The sequence below is a fragment of the Fringilla coelebs genome (assembly GCF_963513975.1).
Source record: "Fringilla coelebs genome assembly, chromosome: 5".
NCBI classification, from domain to species: Eukaryota; Metazoa; Chordata; class Aves; order Passeriformes; family Fringillidae; genus Fringilla; species Fringilla coelebs.
In genome coordinates this window covers 48,186,991-48,204,888 of record NC_140033.1, presented here as the reverse complement: position 1 = coordinate 48,204,888, position 17,898 = coordinate 48,186,991, and the positions used below count along the sequence as shown (strand labels likewise).

The 17,898-nt window shown below is 47.8% G+C and overlaps 1 protein-coding gene across 2 annotated transcripts in view; it reads right to left on the bottom strand.

Moving 5' to 3' along the window:
* TCF20 (transcription factor 20) overlaps positions 1 to 17,898 on the bottom strand; it is a 128,089-nt gene that overhangs the window by 74,367 nt on the left and 35,824 nt on the right. The gene's annotated exons all lie outside the window — the stretch shown is intronic.

Below are 17,898 nucleotides of genomic sequence, written 5' to 3'. Positions count from 1 at the left end.
ACATCCAAAACCAAAACAAAATAAATTTTAAAAATTAAAAAATCATCCACGAGAGATACATGGCAAAGAAAACGGGTGGGGGGGTGGGGGGGGGACGACACCTCCCCCCCGACATATGCATAAACCCATAACCCATTTATGTCGGTCTCGCAGGAGCCAGACTGCAGCGAGCAGCCAACAGCTGGGGCCTTTGAAAAGGGACAAGGCGAGCGGCTCGCCGTGCCCAGCCACGCCGGGATCCGGCTGCCCCCGGCGCCCCCAGCCCGGCCCGGCCCGCCCCCAGCCCCCCACCCCGCCGCGGGCAGCCCGGGCGGGCACGGCGGCGTCGCGGGGGCGGGTGACACGCACAGGGCGCCGCAGACACACGGCCGCCACCGCCGCCGCCGCGCGTGGTCGGCGAGAGCTGGCCTCTGCAGGGCAATTTTCCACTCTCAACTTTCAGGGAGAGGGAGAGAGAGATAAAGCCCATTTACTGTACCTTTCTGGCATCTTTCTCAGCTTTCCCTGCTGCTTCTCCCCACCCCCTTCCGATTTATCTCAGCTACTGGTTTTATAAACCGAGAGGGTGGAGGGGGGGAGGGAAGAGGAGAGGAGGGGGCTTTTTTTCTCTTCTCTCAGCCTCGTCTGCACCTTCTGCTTGAGCCCGCCGGTGAAGTCACAAGACCGAGTCTCTGACATCACACAGAGCCCACAAACGCCGGATTGTGACTTCACTGCAGGGTAGAACAGGGAGGAATAGGAGAGGGGAGGGGAAAAGGCTCTTATTCAAACACATATCTGCAGTAGTAACAAAGGGAACTCAGGAAATGGCTGGCCAAGAAAATGGCTTTTTTTTTTTTCCTTTTTTTTTTTTTAAATACATCATACTCCCTTTTTTGTTGTGGATTTGGATGGTTTTTTGTGGTTTTTCTTCACAAATAAACTTTGTGACCACAGTGGAAATACCTTTTAAGAGTAGCTTGGGCAGGACAGACAGCAAGCGCCAGTCCAGGCGCCATCCTCCAGCGCAGCACAAGCACCAGCAGCCCTTCTGGGACAGAACCACCTGCCGTGGTCCCTCTGGACCTGCCAGGACTGGAGCAGGATGAGGTGCTGGGGTGAAGATCAAGGGGTGGCAGTGGCCACAGGAGAGGCTCAGCAGGGCAGGGCAGAGGGGGATTGCAGGGTAAGGATGGAAACAGGCAGATGCTGTGGGTTGTGCCTGAGACACACAGGGAAGGCAGCGCTGAGAGCCACCGGGCAAGCAGGGCCACGCAGAGTGAACACAACTCCGTGGCAGAGGTCTGGGAGCTGAGGGCCGGGCAGAGGTAAGGCTCATCAGTGGGCACTTGGGGTTCTTCCCCCCCACCCAAGGATCTGAAATCACTACTAAACTACAATTTGAGTAAAAGCGGTCAGCGTAAAGGTAACAGAGTTGTATGTAAGGCCTTAGCAAGGCAATAGGGAAAGGAGAGGAGGTTTTAATTCCCTAGCGTATTTTTAGGTTTTAGGTGCCCTGGGGAAGGGAAGACAGACTGGAGTAGATGAAAGAAAGGCCAGGAGACTTTGATGTACTCCCAATACAATGCAATGCTCGGATGTTGCTCTGGGAGCAAAAGCTGATGATATAAGACTTCTGTAGTCATTTCTGAAATGAAGCCTAGAAGAAAAAAAAGGCTTATTAAGTAGCTATTGGCTTAATGTGACCTGGAAAGTTGTACGTTTTGGGGCTTTTTTTTTTGTTTATTCAGCTGGTGTAATTTTTTTAACATCAATTTCTCAAAATTTAACACCACCTCAAACATGTCAGTAAATAAACCCAAAAAAAAAAAAATCTGTTATTTGTGTTTAAAATTGATTTTTTTTTTCACCTTTTGAAGCAAGGCAGCTCAAACACACTGTGGTAATCATGCCTGAAGGCCAAGAATTCAGAGAAATAAGTCAAGGGCACAGCCACAGCCAAGTGAAATTAAACATAAATCTTAAAAAATTAAACTGTGCTAATTGCATACGTTATATTTATGAAGTTATTGGAACTGTAGAGCCAAAAGGAAGACAGGTTGTGATCCTCACAGTGTGTCCACTCCTCCCTCCAACCTCCATCCCTGCCCTCATCAAGACCCACAAAGCAATTCCCGTCACCGTGTCGACCTGGAAGGGAGGAGAAAACAGCACTACCATCATAGCCTGCCCTTTCTGCAACCTGCCAGTGAGGCAGGAGGGAAATCTGTATGTGGAGCGAGCAAGAAGCGAGGAGGGAGCAATCCAGATCCCTGCCATGAACCAGCTGGCAAGTACATTCCCAACTTGCCACTGCTGGACGGTGGGAGCACCCCATGAGTGCCTGTGGTGCCCCAGAGGGCTGACAGCAGCACTGGAAACCCAAGACACTCGTCAGAAACTTTTGTACCCCAGCAGCTCTATGTGCTTCCAGCACAAAATCCAGGCATCCAGAAGATGGCCTTCCAGGTTGGAGTTGCTCCATGGCCAAAGCCTCTGTTCCCTCATCAGCTCTGAATCCCAGTGCCTTAGGGCATCATCCCAGCCCTGGCAGAGCCACAGTGTTAGGGAAGATTTCCCCTGTTGTTTTACAGTGTCTCCATGCCAGTACAGCAATAAACCAGGCTGCAATGGATGGAATAAAATCTCCTGCCTCTGCTCGTGAGAGGGAGGGAAAAGGTATGAATTGCAAGCAGGGAGGTCCCCATCCAATCTCATATCTTTCAGCACGTCTTGCTCCTTGTTTGGCCACAACTTTACTACCATTTTTATATCAAATCCTTTCTTTTTTTATCTTTTTTTTTCCACCCTGCTGACTGCACGAGAGGAAACCTCCATGTTTATCCCACTCCTCCTCTCTCGGGGAATCTCTCTCAACCCGCCCAAGGCAGGGAGGCAACATGGCTGCCATCATGCAAGGTGAGGAGGTGAATGGGGGAAAAAGGGAGGCACAGGCATTTGCTGGGAAGAGGAAAAAAGAAGGGGGAAAGAGCAAGGAATCTAACACATACACACTGACTAGCATGGACTTGCTCCAGCTTGGCCCACGATGCAATTACCTGACTTGGAGGCTGGCCAAGCCTCCCAGGTTAAGTCCCTCTGCACTTGTGCAAAATGCTGTCAGAGCTGCCGGGACTGTGAATACTCAGGGCTCCGGCAGCATGCCTCATCCAAAAAGGAAAAAAAAAATAGAACAGAGACAGGGCAGGGACTGAATGGGCTTATTTTCACAGAACTGCAATTGTTTTGTTGATGCGGAAAGGTAATTAAAAAAAGTTCTGATTTCAAACGTGCCACAGAATTCCCAGAGCCCGGAGGCTGCTGCTTAGAGGCAGATTAATCACACTGAATTCTCCATCTAGATATTGCATGCACTCCAAACTCCCACCGCTAATAGCTCTAATATTCTCCTCAGCGTGTGCATGCTGCTGGTGTTATGTTCCAGGAATATTAATTCCCCAACTCGAGCTCCTTTTGCTTGCGCATGTACCCTAAAGGCTTGCTGCCGGGCACCGGGAGATTATGGAAAAGAGAAAACAGGGCTAGAGGAGAACCAGGGTGCGAAGGTACTGGCTGCAACTCCTCAAGGAAAGTCATTAATGTTCTTTGGATAAGCAAGCCGTCCAAATAAAATCTACCTGAAGGCCAAGTTCTTTAAACAAAGACAGCCAACTACACACACACACAAGATGGTTGAAATTAAAATGAGCTCCCAGTGCTGGCTTTGTGTTACCCGTTCCCACTACCCTGAGACTTGCTCAGAATCTCAGTCCTGTTAACTGTGAGCTCTGAACTAGCAGTTTCTTCTGCTGGTGTCTTCCCCCAGCCCCCCTTACCCCTAAAGCAAGGCTGCATGCATCTAAACTCTTGCTGCCACACACCAGCAAGAGTGAAAATATAGCAGGCAGTAGCACTTTACACAGCAAGTCCCTTCTATCGCTAGCAAAACTGACAGGTCAGGGGGTTCATGGTCCAGCTCAAGGCATCCCCAAGATCCTCATTTCTACATAGGAAAGGGGAAGGTGAAGGCAGAAGAGAAACATATAATTTTTCTTTGCATTCAACTAACTGCCATCTCTGATAAGTAAGTCAGAGTGTGTGTGATCTATATATATGGCCAAAAGGCCAGCTGCTAAGCTTTAAAACCAATGCACACTTGAGAAGTACATTTAAGATGCCTATGATGTAATTTTCAAAGCTGCTAAATGCCCAGTGCTTCCAATGCTGTTCAGCAAAGACTGCAGGTAGCGACCAGATTAAAACAGTTCCCTAAAACTGGCCATACCAAGACTCTGGAAATTACCATGCAGAAGAGACCTCAAAAATGGATGGTGCGGGCCATGCTTCCATTTAGTAGGATTACTTGCTTGACAAGAAGATGTCATGGGCATGATTTTCTTTGTTAAGCAGTCAAAATATGTATCTCCATGTAATGTAAATCAGTGTACTTATGTCACTACTGGAAAATCAAAAGGGGTTTGGCCCCTTTTGTTGCCGGTGTCTTTGATAAGCGAACCAGTAAGAAATCTGAATCATAGGTTAAACTGGATGTTCAGACCAGCCCATCAGCTGTTCTCACAGCTGAGAACCTAGTCTCTGGACTAAAATCTGTAACACCACAGGTGCACAGGTGGTGGCCCTCTCCACAGTCACGGCAGGTCAAAAAGAAAAGTCATATCTTTATGGCTAAATATTTTACAGGGGCTGTTGTTGCTTGGAGAGAAAAGGATAACAACATTTTTGAAGCTTCTTGCTATCTGTACCATGCAGGTCTGCAATCATACGTGCGCCTTGAACTCTCAGCCAATTCTTTAAACGTGGCTTTTGCTGCAGGGAGAGAAAGGACAGGACTCCAGCTGAGGCACTGTCTGTGTAAGACCCTTGGGGCTTAACTCTGCTGTAGTGGGCAGGGAGAGGCATGGGCTTCCTCCACTGTGATAAACCAAGGCACTGGCATCACTCTCTGCAGCTTAGGTGCAAATCTGTGATCCTCTTTCTCTCTTTGTGCACAAAGAATGAAGCTGATAGTGAAGCTGACATCTAAATCCTCAATATTACACACCTGAGACCTCAGGTGGTTTTGTTTTTCAAACTCAAATATACAAGAAGGGAGAAAGACAGAAGGATTTCAACCCTTGTCAAACCCTGTCACCAGCCCCCTGAGTTACAGATCTATGAACTCTTACATGGGATGAGGGCCCTTTGCTTTTATCTCCCTGTGCAGTGTGTGTCCTCAGCCCTTTGCAAACACATGTTTTGCCCTCTGAAAAGGAATAGAGGGGGGGAAAGGAGAGCATGAGCACAGGGGAAAGAGAGAGAGAGAGAAAGAGAGAGAGAGAGCATGAGCAAGAATGCTGTCTGCAGATGTCAATCAGGACTTCAGTCTAGGTCTAACCTGCCAGTCCTGCAAAAAGAGGATACATGAATTTTCTAGTTGGATAGTCAGTGTCATCAAACAAGAAAATTGTGAGGTTTAGATTGTAATGCAGTCTCACATTCAGTAAAAAGGCCTTGCTACATGGAGATGATGTGGGACTTAAGAGCCTATTCCTAGCACCATAAAAATTAAAATTTCACTACAAATATCTCAAATGAAATGGTGAAAAATAGTACAGCATTTCAGACCGTTTTTGTAGAGCATGGTAGTATTTGGCATGGGGAAAGTGATTGTAGGTAGAATACTGTCAGGTTTGGGGAAAGCTTTCTCTGCATTTAAAAAAATTATATGAAGGAAAATATTCTTGGGAATGAAGTCTAATGATTACATGTATATAGAGTGTCATCTCTATCTTGGCATTTAACAGAAATCAACTCCCCCATGCCAACACCCTCCCCTCCAGCCACCCACCCTGATATTCTTCTTCACCACTTCCCACCCATTAACCCAGTACCTGCAGTGCAGTGTTCAAGTGGGACTGGCGGAGCTGCTGCCGCTGTCATCTCCTCGGAGCTGGCAGTCACCTGCCAATCTCGCCCCCACTTCCTCCTCCCTCCTGCTCCCCCCCACCCCTCGTCAGTGCAGCTTTCCCTGGGGATAGATCTCTCTCCCCCCCCTCCAGCAGCCTCACAAATAACTACTGTTAACTCAGTAATATCCCCCTCCACGGTTTTTTAATTACCAGCCATCCACAGGGCATGAGACTCGCACATACAGGGAGAAACGGGCCGGAGAGGCGGGCTAGCAACAGGGCGTCCGAGAGTTTGGGCTGATGTGGGCTTCCAGCCGCATGGCAGGGCTGGCACAGCAGCCTGCAAACCCCGGCCACCAGGGACACTGCCACCCTGGGCACAGGCACACCTTATGTGCCGCTGTGCTTGGGGACAGGGGGACTTGGTCCTGCAAGGGCCGGTGTGGAAAGCTGCTCCTGCAGGACAAGGGGATGCTTTGCTACACCAGCTCAGGAAGCATCATCCAGGATAGCATTTGTTTATACGGTATTTTAAATGGGAACCAGAAAAAGGGGGGGAGGGGAGAAAAGGAAAAAAAAAATCAGGTGCATTTCTGTTCGTGTATCTTCGCCAAATACATCTCTCTTTTCACATATGAAAAGGCCTTTTTTTTGCCCTTTGCAAGACAATAGTCTTATTTCACCATTTTTTGTGTGAAAATTCATCGGTCTGTGGCCTGAGGCTTTTTCTTAGCCTTTTATTAAATGGACACGGCTTACTGAACTTTCAGACAACCTCTCCACCTAGTATTTGTTTGTTCACACCCATTTACACTCTCTTGATTTTTAACAGGTCTGAATAAGGCTTATTTTTTTAAACACTCGATTAATGAAGTTTTATCTGAATAGTCATAAGCCTATTAGTGCTCAAGTTGTGCATCAAATTCCCCCTCCCCCCTAGAGGTTAAACAAGACCAGAAATCCTTTTGTATTTGAAATAACACGCTGGGAAGAGAAGAAGCAAAGAAGGATAAAAAAGCCCAGGCCCCCCATTAGATCCCATTTAAATCAAAAAGAGACACTAGAAAAGGGGCATAACGCAAGGCACTTTCCCCATTCCCCCCTCTTCATTCTTCTCCTCCCTCCTTTGTAGGTCACCTTTACTATGAAGACATTGATGCTTCAAGTCTTCATTTGCTTAAATAAAGAAGTTCAACAGCCCAGTGTACCCCAGGCAGGCAATGAACGGGAAGGGACATCCAGGGAGGGAGGCACCCTGCCTGAGGCGAGCACCGTGTGCTCAACACACCAGTGGGACTGGGGGGTCTTCTCTGGGAAACAGCAGGCGCTTTTGGAGGAGGACAAGTTTGACAGCATGGCACTGAAAATGCTGGGCTCAAGTGGAAGGGGAGGAGACAGACATGCTGTGCTGAGGGATGGCCCTGACGCTGGCCTCTCTACCCCAGGAAGGGCTGAGGGCAGCAGTTGAGGGGAAGAGCGTGGCAGTCGTGGCCGAGGAGTCCTTTGGCAGCTGCCCCTCCATCCCGGCAGAGCATCCTGGCAGACGAGAGAGCCCCCGCTCCCCTGAAATAAACAGCAGCCTTCCCAATGCTTCATTAAACTAACACAGCTTCCCGCCATTGCCCCGGCAACCGACACAGGCCTCCTGTTTGCCAGCTGGGGGAATTAAAGGAAGCCTGGCAGCCAGCCCCTGGCTCCTCCAGAAGCTCCCCTTACACAGTCAGAAAGCATCCCCTGGCAGGGGAGGGGACCAGGTGGCTCCCAAGGTGCCAGCTGAGATGGGGGAGTCCTGTCCACCCCCTCTTGCAAGCTACAGTCCCCAGGGAGCCAAGGACCCTGCCACTGCCACCAGCACTGCTGCTGGAAGGCAACACAAATCTGGAGGGCTCACCAAAATGGTCCCCGAAATGGGAAAGGACTGAATAACCCCAGGATGGTCCAATACTGCTGCTCCCCTCCACAGCATCACCTCTGTCCAAATGCGATCAATAGTTCACTTTAATTAGCAACACATCCCTCTTGCTGCCCATCCACCAGCTGAGGGAACAAAATATATCCTCTTGTCCCTGGTTTGCATCCTTTTGTCCCTGGTTTTCCTCCTCTCTCTTAAACTACATTTACTGTGGGGTAAGCCTCAGCATGACCCCCACTCCCTTCAGCCCCTCGGTGCACACAGAAGGTGCCACAGACCACCAGCTGCCTCACCCTTCGCTGCTCACCCTTGGAGAAAACGTTTCAGGAAAAGTTCCAAATGGAGCTGTGTTGCACCAGCCTGTGGACACCGTCCTGCTCTTCTACCTGTTCTCAATCCATCTGTTCAAAACAAGTAGAAGGGCCCTTCAGCCATGGCAGAGACACCCCTCCACACATCCTCTGCAGAGGAGCTCTGCCCAGATCCCAAAATCAGACCTACTGGGCTGGTGTAGGTGCAACATACCAGCTGCTTCCAGCACCTTCTTCCCACCACTGTCCCAGGCCACTGAAACCACAAAAGAAGCTTGGTAAATTGGTGAGGAGAGGAAAACATCTCACTTCAAAACAGCAATGAATGAAGCAGTACTATTCACTTGCTCGGGCATCCACATCTGTTTTGTCCTGTTTTCCATGACTACTGGCTGTGAGCAGAGGTCTCACAGGGAGGAGCATTAAGTATTTATTCCGGCTCTCGGTTTGTTGGCTTCTGATGCCACCAACATGTTTCAATTCTGCTTGAAAAACTACATTGCCTCTTTTATTTTTAATCCAGGGATCCCAAAACAACCACACAAAGGTACCTCCAATCTCCTCAACAGTAGCCTTGCTTTCTGTAGCTCTGCAGCACACATTTCATAACAAACTTAACCCTGTCTGGAGAGATACATTTTCAGTCCCACCTCTGAACAATCTATGCCCTACCCCTCTCTTATTTTGTGATGATATTTAGGTTTGTGAAATACTACTTAGCTACATCTAGAACAATTAGGGGAAAAAAAGGAGGAAAACAAAGAAATTGGTACATTCCAGATTCTGGCCACAGCTCTGCATTGCATGAGGAAGCGGCACATGGAAAATGTGGAGCTGTTTATAAGCATTCAATAACACTCTCTATCAATCTTGCAGGGGCAAACATAAAGGTAGTGAGTCCAAGCAACCTTACAAAAATTAGCTCAGTGATCCCACCTCCGTGACAGAAGACAGCACTGTAGTAAAAGATGTCTGAGTAAATCTTGAGCAGAGGGAACTAGGGGTAGGATAATACAATCAAACACCTTCCTTCAGCGCAAAGCTCTCAAAAAGAAGTGTTACAGACTTTGAAAGGGGCATCTTTAAGGTTAAAAGGACTGTAAATTATAGGGAAGAATATTGCCTTATCTTTGATGAGAGATGTAGAGAAAAGGGAACACTTTCACCTACTTGCAGGAGAAATTAAAAGGGGAAGGTGTGTGTGCAGACCACTGCGGGTAATAGCCATTGGACTGGGGGGCCTGGTAAAAAGCTGTAGGCCTGCCAGTGGTCCTGGTTTAGCCATGTCTCCTTCTCTGGAAGTTTTTGATATTCTCACCTGGTGTGGGGCTCTGACCTCACAAAAAATCCCACATACACACACATGCACACGCACAGAGAAAAAAAGGCAGGTTCCAATTTCTTAAGCTTTTCTTTATAGCAATAAAAGTCAGATCCTGGAGATTTAAAACCAAATGCTTTCCCCAAACGTTTTCCCCAAAAGAAAGCCAAACTATAGTTTTATTTGTTGGGGTTTTGTTCCCCTTCAGGTATTGCTGGGGGGTGGAAGGAGAGGCGGCTGACAAGTCCTGAGGCAAAGAGAGACCTGCAACAACAATCTGGACTGGTCTGTGCCCTGTCTCCACCTCTCCAACTGGGAAGCACTTGCAGCCTGCTGTTGCCAAACCTACTTTTATTTTTTCCATTCTCCTCACTAATTAAACCTTCAGTCAGGTCTGTCTCTCCTCCCACCTGGACTAGTTCAACTCCCTGCTTTCACATTATTTTTCATTCTTCTCCAGACCCAGGAGATTTAAGTTTCTCAAGTCTTAAAGTTCCCGGAGGATGGGCTGGGTAAAGGAGCAGTCTCTTGGCTCAGGCGAAACACGGTCCCCCTCTGGCTGCCCTCCTCTGGGACTGGTTTTCCGAGCAGAAGAGATCGCTGTCAGCGAGCCAAAGGCGCGCAGGGCTAGGGGAGGTGCTGGTCTCCGTGTGCACACCGCGTCCTCCTTCCTCACTGCTGCCATACATGATTAATCATCCCTGAGACACGCCTGCTGCTCCCCTCTGGCTCTCCAACAACCACAACAGCGGCGGCAGCAGCAGCTGAGAGCACAGAGACCTCCTCAGGTTCCCGGCCCCAGCCCAGCGAGCAATTCCCAGCGGGGACCTCTGATCCTCGCACTCATCTCTCCCGCACATGCCGGTCCTGCCTCACGGCCTCGCAATCAATCGTTCCCATCCCCCCATTTTCAAATTCGGCTCATCTCCCACCCCTCCCCCACCCCCCCCCCTCCATCTGTGTCTAATTGCATTTCATCTGTAGTCATTCTCTGGAAAACTCACCGGGAAGGTGTCCAGGAGACTAGCACAAGCTCAAACACGCGCTTGACACGGGGAGCCGGGGAGCAGCCCGCCGCTCTGCTGGGCTGCATCAGGGGCCCGGGGGAGCTGGCCCTCTCGGCAGCCCAGCCCTCCGCTCCCTGCTCCCAGCCCCGGCAGGGGATGCGCTGCCTGCCAGCGGGCGGGGGGCTGGCAGCTGGAGAGAGGCGGCAGGCAGCCAGGAAGGGCCGGTGAGAGCCAGCGGGGCAGAGGTGAGGCTGCTCAGACGCCAGCTCGTGCTCCACCGCGGGAAGCATTTGCTCCCCTCCTTCCTCTGCCGAGCACCGTCGGCCTCCCCGTGGGGCAAAGGCAGGGGAGAGGCAAGGTCCCACCCGTACGACCTGCCCCCAGCGTGATCCGCAGGCTCCCCTGGCTTCTGGCTCTGCAGAACGATGTCCCCATCCCCACACAGGCACTCTCCACTTGCATCTCCGATGTTCCTGCCTTGACCGGGGCACGCTTAAGCCCGACAGGTCCCAGCTGTGCCTGGTATGGCACGTGCATCCCTGCTGATCTCACAGCTCCACAGTCCCACCCCATCACCTTGCTGCTGCTCTGATCCTGCACGGCCTCCTGTAAAATCCAAACATTTCCCAAGGGCTCGTTCACCCTGGGAAGGGAGCGATAAGCTGGGCTCCGAGCGGACGGCACTGGGCACTGCACACACCGACTCACGCTGTAGCCACTCTTACTCAAAACTGCCGGAGGAAGCAGCTCAGCTCTTAACTGCATATGAAAAATGCCCACACAGAAGAGTCAAGAACAGCGGGGGAGCCATAAACTCACACCCCAGCGTACTGCATGCCAACTTCCTTGCATCAGTGAGCGTAAGTGCCCAGTGGTTTTACAATGGAAGCAAGGTTTCAGTGGAGAGGCAGACCCTGAATGTGAGCTATTTTAACGTTTCAGACCTTGGGGAGAAGATCTGCAACCCAAGGGCTGGGCACAGATCACAAGTTCATTTTGCATAGGCTGGAGCCACCTGACTTGTCACACGTCACTGTTGGATAATATGAAGCTGTGGACTGACGTGTGGCTACCCAAAAGCCCAGCTCGGTTCGCCACCAAAGGGGGAGGTTCGCCACCTTTTCCACAAAGAGTCAGTCTTCCAGCTGTGGGAGGATAGGGAATAAAATACTAACCTATATAACACCACCTTCAGCTTTGCCCATTTGCAGCCAAAACTCTGAATATAAAAATTCACAGCTCAGATGAGGGTGACAGATTTATTTCAGTAGGCCAGTAACATAGACACATACAAAACTTTTCCCAGTTCTTTTTGCCATCAGCTCTACAAGCAGATCTGCTTCTATCCAGAGAAAAGTGATTACATACAGGTAAATTTCCTTTCACTTGCCTTGCATTGACAATGGTTACCCACCAAAATCAGTTCAAGAGCTACCAGCACAGAAATAAGAAACTGAATTACCACAAGTTATCATTTGCCAGCTGAGTCACAGTAACACCGAATCAAGCAACCTCCTGATAGTTTAGGCAAATATTTTAGTAGTTACTGCAATGAAGAAAGATCACAGAGTCAAACTACTATAGCCCAGGTGATAATTTATAATCTTATTGTGGTAAATAAACTTGCTGGCGATTGTCTGTTCATATATTTTGCTCTACCATTATCACTCGGAGTCAAATCTTGATTCCACCAAATGCCACAAGCCAAGTGCATTCCTGCACTGCAATTGCAATGCATTTTGCAGTGAAGATGCAAAACACCCCTACATTTTTATCCTTCTAAACCCCTTCTCAAGAGAAATATCCTAATGAAAAATGAAGCTGTTCATCTCCACAGGCCAATTCAACACAAAAATATGTAAATATATCTTTAAATAAGCACAAAAATAATCCTGCCTTTTTCCTCATTCTTCCTGAGTATTGGATACTGAACCAAGAATCTGAGAAGTCTGGGTTTAGTTCCCAGTTTTAATGCAGACTTTCTGCACCGTCTCAAACCACACAACACAGCTCTTTATTAAGCTATAAAATGGGGACACTGCTTTTGACACAAAGCAAGGTGAAATACCTGCACCAGTGCTTGTAAAAAGCTCTACACAAAAGACAAGAATTGCATAAATAATTAAATATAAATATACACATCAGATTTACCTCTGCCCCAGAACTCTAACTCTGTAAGGTAGTCTACAGAAAAGGGTATTTCCCATGCTGATGCTTTCCCATCTAAAGTAAATGAATACCTGTGAGAGAACAGACAGCACTCCATCTGCAGATGAATTTTACCTGCTTTCAATGCCAGTTCAGAGCCAGAACATGCAGGGAGTAAACAAAATCCATTACAAGACAACAATTTATCCCAAATGAGATCAACACATGGACTGAGGACCATTGAACAGGTTCTGCCATATGCAGCAAGATGACAGAAGCTACCACCCCCCTTACAAACTCTTGCAGAGGTCAGTTGGGCAAGACAGAAACTTACCTGTTCTCCCACTGCGAGTGGCACTCCGCTCCGTGTCAACCCACATCCTCCACACTGGCAGAGGAAGTTTTTACTGGCACTGTCTGCACTGTATAGTTACAGTGCAATGACTGTCAACCCTGTCTCATCAGCAGACAGTTGTCCTTATCAGAGAAGGGATGCACAATAGGGAAAGAGAATTACGTACACACAAGCAGTGTTTCTCTGATGCTCAGCATAAAAATCTAATCAAAATTGTACCAGAATGGTGATGTGAAAAGCACCCTGCCAAGTCAGTAATAAATATAAAATTCATATCTTACATTTCCACAATGTATCACCTCTCATTCCGCAGTACTTTACACATTGTTGGGACTCAGATGAATCCCCAAATCAGAACAGATTTGTATTGGAATCTAACATTTTTGTTGGCTTCACATTCATTCAAATTACAGCCCTAAGCAAGAGTAGGATAACAGGCACTTAAAATGGCCCCTTGAATGCGGCAGCAGCCATTTTAAATGAGGCCCAACTCCTTCCAGCCAGACTGATTCCTTGAATATCATCTCCCACCCACCCCTCACTCCTGAGCCCTGCATGAGGTCCTCTTTCCCCTTCCATCCACTCTGGGGCAGAGGAAAGACAAAGTGATTACTTTAGGGTGCATAAACAGCAGTTTCTCCCCAGTAGGCCCAATTGAGGATATCCTAAATCCAAACACAAGCCATCTAATTTTGGAGACTGCAGCCACCAAAACCTGAGCAAGCCTCAGGTTTAAAGACAATAAACCCCTATCTTCTTGGTTTTCACCCTTCCCAAGCAATACCACTGCACAGGTATTACACACAGCATCTGCAGAGATCAAGAACTCTGGAAGAGTTGAGCAATCAGCAATAGTAACAGCTTTTCCTTTTTCTGAAGACCTTGTAAACTAGGAGAAAAGTAGAGACTAGACGGCAAAGAGTGAAAAGTCATAGTCTACCTCCCTGTAGCTCATTATCTTAACACCATCACTAAATCCTTCCTGACAGATGCATTTGCTAGCTACTCTGATGGGAACACTGAGCAGCGCCATTCTTTCTTGTCCTATCAATATGGCTATATGACAAAAGTGCGCTGATTTTTGTCCCAAGGTTTCATTTTCTGAAAGACACATGCATGAAAGACAGAAGGTGTTAGAAACCGTGAGGTGCACTACAAGTGTTCCTAGTAGCAGGTACCTTAAGACATAAATGCTGATTGTAGTCCTTCAAGCATACCATACAAAATCACTGCAAGTCTAAGTAGGAAAGGCATCTTCTAAATGCTCAGCTAAGACTAAGGTGTCTAAACGAAGGCCAGGTTCTCATGACTGTTTAAAAACCTTGAGCAGTAGGTGTTCAGTTCTAAATTCTGATGTTGCCTCTAACAAGCCACAGGTGATCTCAAACTCCTCTGCCTCATCACTAGTGGTAGCCCAGCTAACTCAAGACAGCAGCAGTGGAATGCCTTGCAAGGTTTCCCTTCTGTCAGTAAGGTTTTGGAGATCTTCATATTTTTCATAGTCATATCTATTCACTTCTTAGGGCACTGTCTACAAACCAAGATGGAAGAAAAAACCCCTTGGAAGCCATAATAATATGAATGGCTTAAAGTCCATTAAAGCAAGAAAAAAGGAGCTAGTAACACTTGGAGATGCTTCTGAAAAGAATTACATTATAAAGATAGGAGTCTTCTCTAGCTCCAACTACATTTATCTGCATCTATACTGATGAAATCAGGACAGTTATTTCACCTCTGGCAGCAGAAACACAGCTGCAGCACATGCAAGAATCGTCTCCTGACATTAAAGAACACCCCAAACCCTTCCACAATGCCATTTCGCTTTACAACGAAATGATAAACTATGCATCATTTGTCTTCCTTTTTCTAGTATAGATAAGGCCCTAGAACAGCATCACCTAAACTGTGGTCCACAGGTCACTGATGGCCTGTGAAGCATAATAGGCAGACAGTGCAGTGCCCTATCTGCAAACAACATCCTGCAAACCACAGCACCAAATAAAACTGCCTGTGCATTGCCCTGTGTCATTTTTCTCCTTATAAACTCTGCATGTTTTTATGCTTACATGACAGATAAGCGTTTACATCTACGTGTAAACCATGGTCCAGAGGGCATCTATTTTTACCAAGGGGAAGAGACAATATGAGACCCTTCTTGAGAGAACCAGCCATCACACCTGAATCATCAGTGTTTGGTACTCAGAGCCATTGCAGTGACACAGGCACAGGAGATGCAGCATGCAGTCTCCTGGAGAAGACTGTTGTGACAGAGACACTTCTGTGTACAGGTGGGCACTGCTGGAAGCAAATAGCTGCACTTGCTGCATGTGCTTACTGTATTATTAGCAGTCTCTAGAGCTGACAATCCTCAAATTATTTTGGTTGCAACCATACCAGAAAGCTAGTATTTAACTCTGGGCTAAACCGGCTCAAAAAAACCTCATGACAAAATAGAAGGTTGCAGAAGAGCAACAAGTGCATTATCAAGAAGCAGAAATTATTTAAAAACACAAAGACTAAAGAGGAGATCTCGCTAAGCAATGGCCAATGAGCCGGGACCCAAACTGCCTGCAAAGCTCTGAGAAGCACAAACTGAAAAGAGGATCATTCAGTGCCACCTGAGTATTCAACACAACCTGACTGCTGCTGCATGGGGAAAAGAGGACAGATCACCTTAACGGGAGACATATGGTCTTGTCTTCTCAGGAAAACATTGGAAATGCAGTCACTCGGGACAGCTCAAACGAAACTGAACGCAAACACCAGAAAACACACGGAAGGAAGTGAAGTATCACATCCACTGGATTTTGATACGGCGTGGAGCTAGGTAATCTGATTAGTAGGGTGAGGGGGGTTGCTGCTGGCTAAAGGATATTTAATTCCACAGCTAGACTGCAACTTACTCTTCACATCCACCTTGCTTGTGTCTAACCAGGCTCCAGCGTGGGTCAGTCCCTGTTACGCAGGACTGTGACACTCCTGTACCTACAGTGCAGTGAAAGAGGCTTCAGGCAGAACCTGCCAGGATAATCAAATAACCCTGCTGAATCAGACTGGTTGTTTGTTTTGCTTAAGATGTATTTACTTCAACAAGTAATTAATATTTTAAGTAGAAAAGGCCTTTGTTAAAGATTCACCACATTCACCCCTTTAATTAACATTTTAAACATTCACATTCATAGATTCATTTACACCTCCCACTTGTCCTTCAGCAATGCCAGAAAAGATCAGAGTTTACATTCCTGGCATCTCAAAGATAAAAGAGAAAGGGAAAATAAAACCAATTCCTCCAGAAAACAGCAAAATCAAAACCTACAACAACCAAATTACCAAAAAACCCAAACCAAAACCAAACCTAAACCTACCGGGTCTTCTATCCATCTCCAGAAAGAAGAAATGGTATCCGAGCTGTTTAGAAATCTCTCCCCTCTCACATGCAACACTGCAGCTGCAGGATGAATTAGAGGAGCAGCTTGGGTAACTGGGGCATCACCAGCCACTGGAGGAGAAGACCTGAGCCCCTCAACCTGGACAAGGGGTGAAAAGTCTCACGCTGTGGCTCTGCACCCCAGTGTGGCCAGTGCAGAGAGGTGTGGGGTGGGGGGGATCTGGTCCCCCTCGGTACCTGCAAGAGGGCCCAGATCCTTCTGCTGTGCCCGCAGGGAACTCGACATACCCTGGTGATGGAGAGATACCACCGGGGTGGCAGGGATATTTGCATATGTTAATTGCAATGTCAAGGTGTTTGTGCCTGCCACACTCACTTCTTCAGGAGGAAACAGCAACGACAGGATTTGGATCTACCTGTGCCTGCCGGTGACGTCACAGGCAGCTATTTCCAGCCCTGTTGCCATGGAAACCACCAGGCCTCAGCACCAGTTAGCAGTTCAATATATAATTTACTTATTCTTTTTCACCTAAGTGATTAGGGATCAAAATACAGAAGCATCTCACACACCCTCAAATTGTCTGATTGTTACATAGGAATTTTTCAAAGGTGAAAACCAGCCTGAAACAGAGAGCTGGGCACTCTCCAGGGGGAAAAAACCCAGGCAAACAAAAGCCTAAACAAGATCTGAAAAAAACCACAACCTTTTTCCCCGCTTCTTCCCCTGCCGTCCCAACTTTCAAGGAACGTTGTGGCTCCTGGAAGAGTTCACAGTGCTGTCACCATTGGAAGGAGATGAGCCCACGGTGAAGGAGGAGATAAAAGCTTAACACAGGAGCTGCCACATCCGGCAGCGCCTTTGGTCCATCCAGCCCAGGACACCACAGTCCCCTGTGCCCTCCAGTGCCGCTGACAGGGCAGGGCACCTGCCCCATCCCGTGCCAGGGGTGAGTAATGGGCTGCACCAGGATACCCAGCAAGTCTCCCCTGGCTCCCACGAGTGATGATTGTGCATTAAGAAACGAGTCTCTCCTCCTTATTAATCTTAGCAGGAGCGGTGATGGGTGCTGCTAGTCAATGCAACACCTACCAGAGCCCTGGGGAAGGCAGCTGCTCCATCTCCACCTCTTCTTACAATTCAGGATTGCAGTGGTTGCCCATATTTTCCACAACTTTCTTAACTAGTGCTGCGGTCAGAGGTGAGGTGATTTCTCTGCTTTTCCACTGCCTAATTAGTCACTGCAGAAGCTTATTCAAGACCCAAGGTTACACTTTAACATACTGTTCCATTGAGAGAAAATAGAAATATTTTTATTGGGAGAATTTTCAAGCAATCCATCTGCCTTCAGGTAGTTTCAAAGTATCAGTCTTAATGTTTTTTATTATGCTTCATTATATTTTAAACCAGTATTTTTCAAAATGGGAAGTTTTTAACATTAATTTTGAGAACCAGCTGCTTTGTGGCTGAATCACGCAGTCTGGCAGAACAATAGGAACAGCAGCACTCCCTGGCTCCCCCCCTGCCCTGTTTCAACCCTGCATGGGCCGTCCCGCTCTTATTTCCCGAA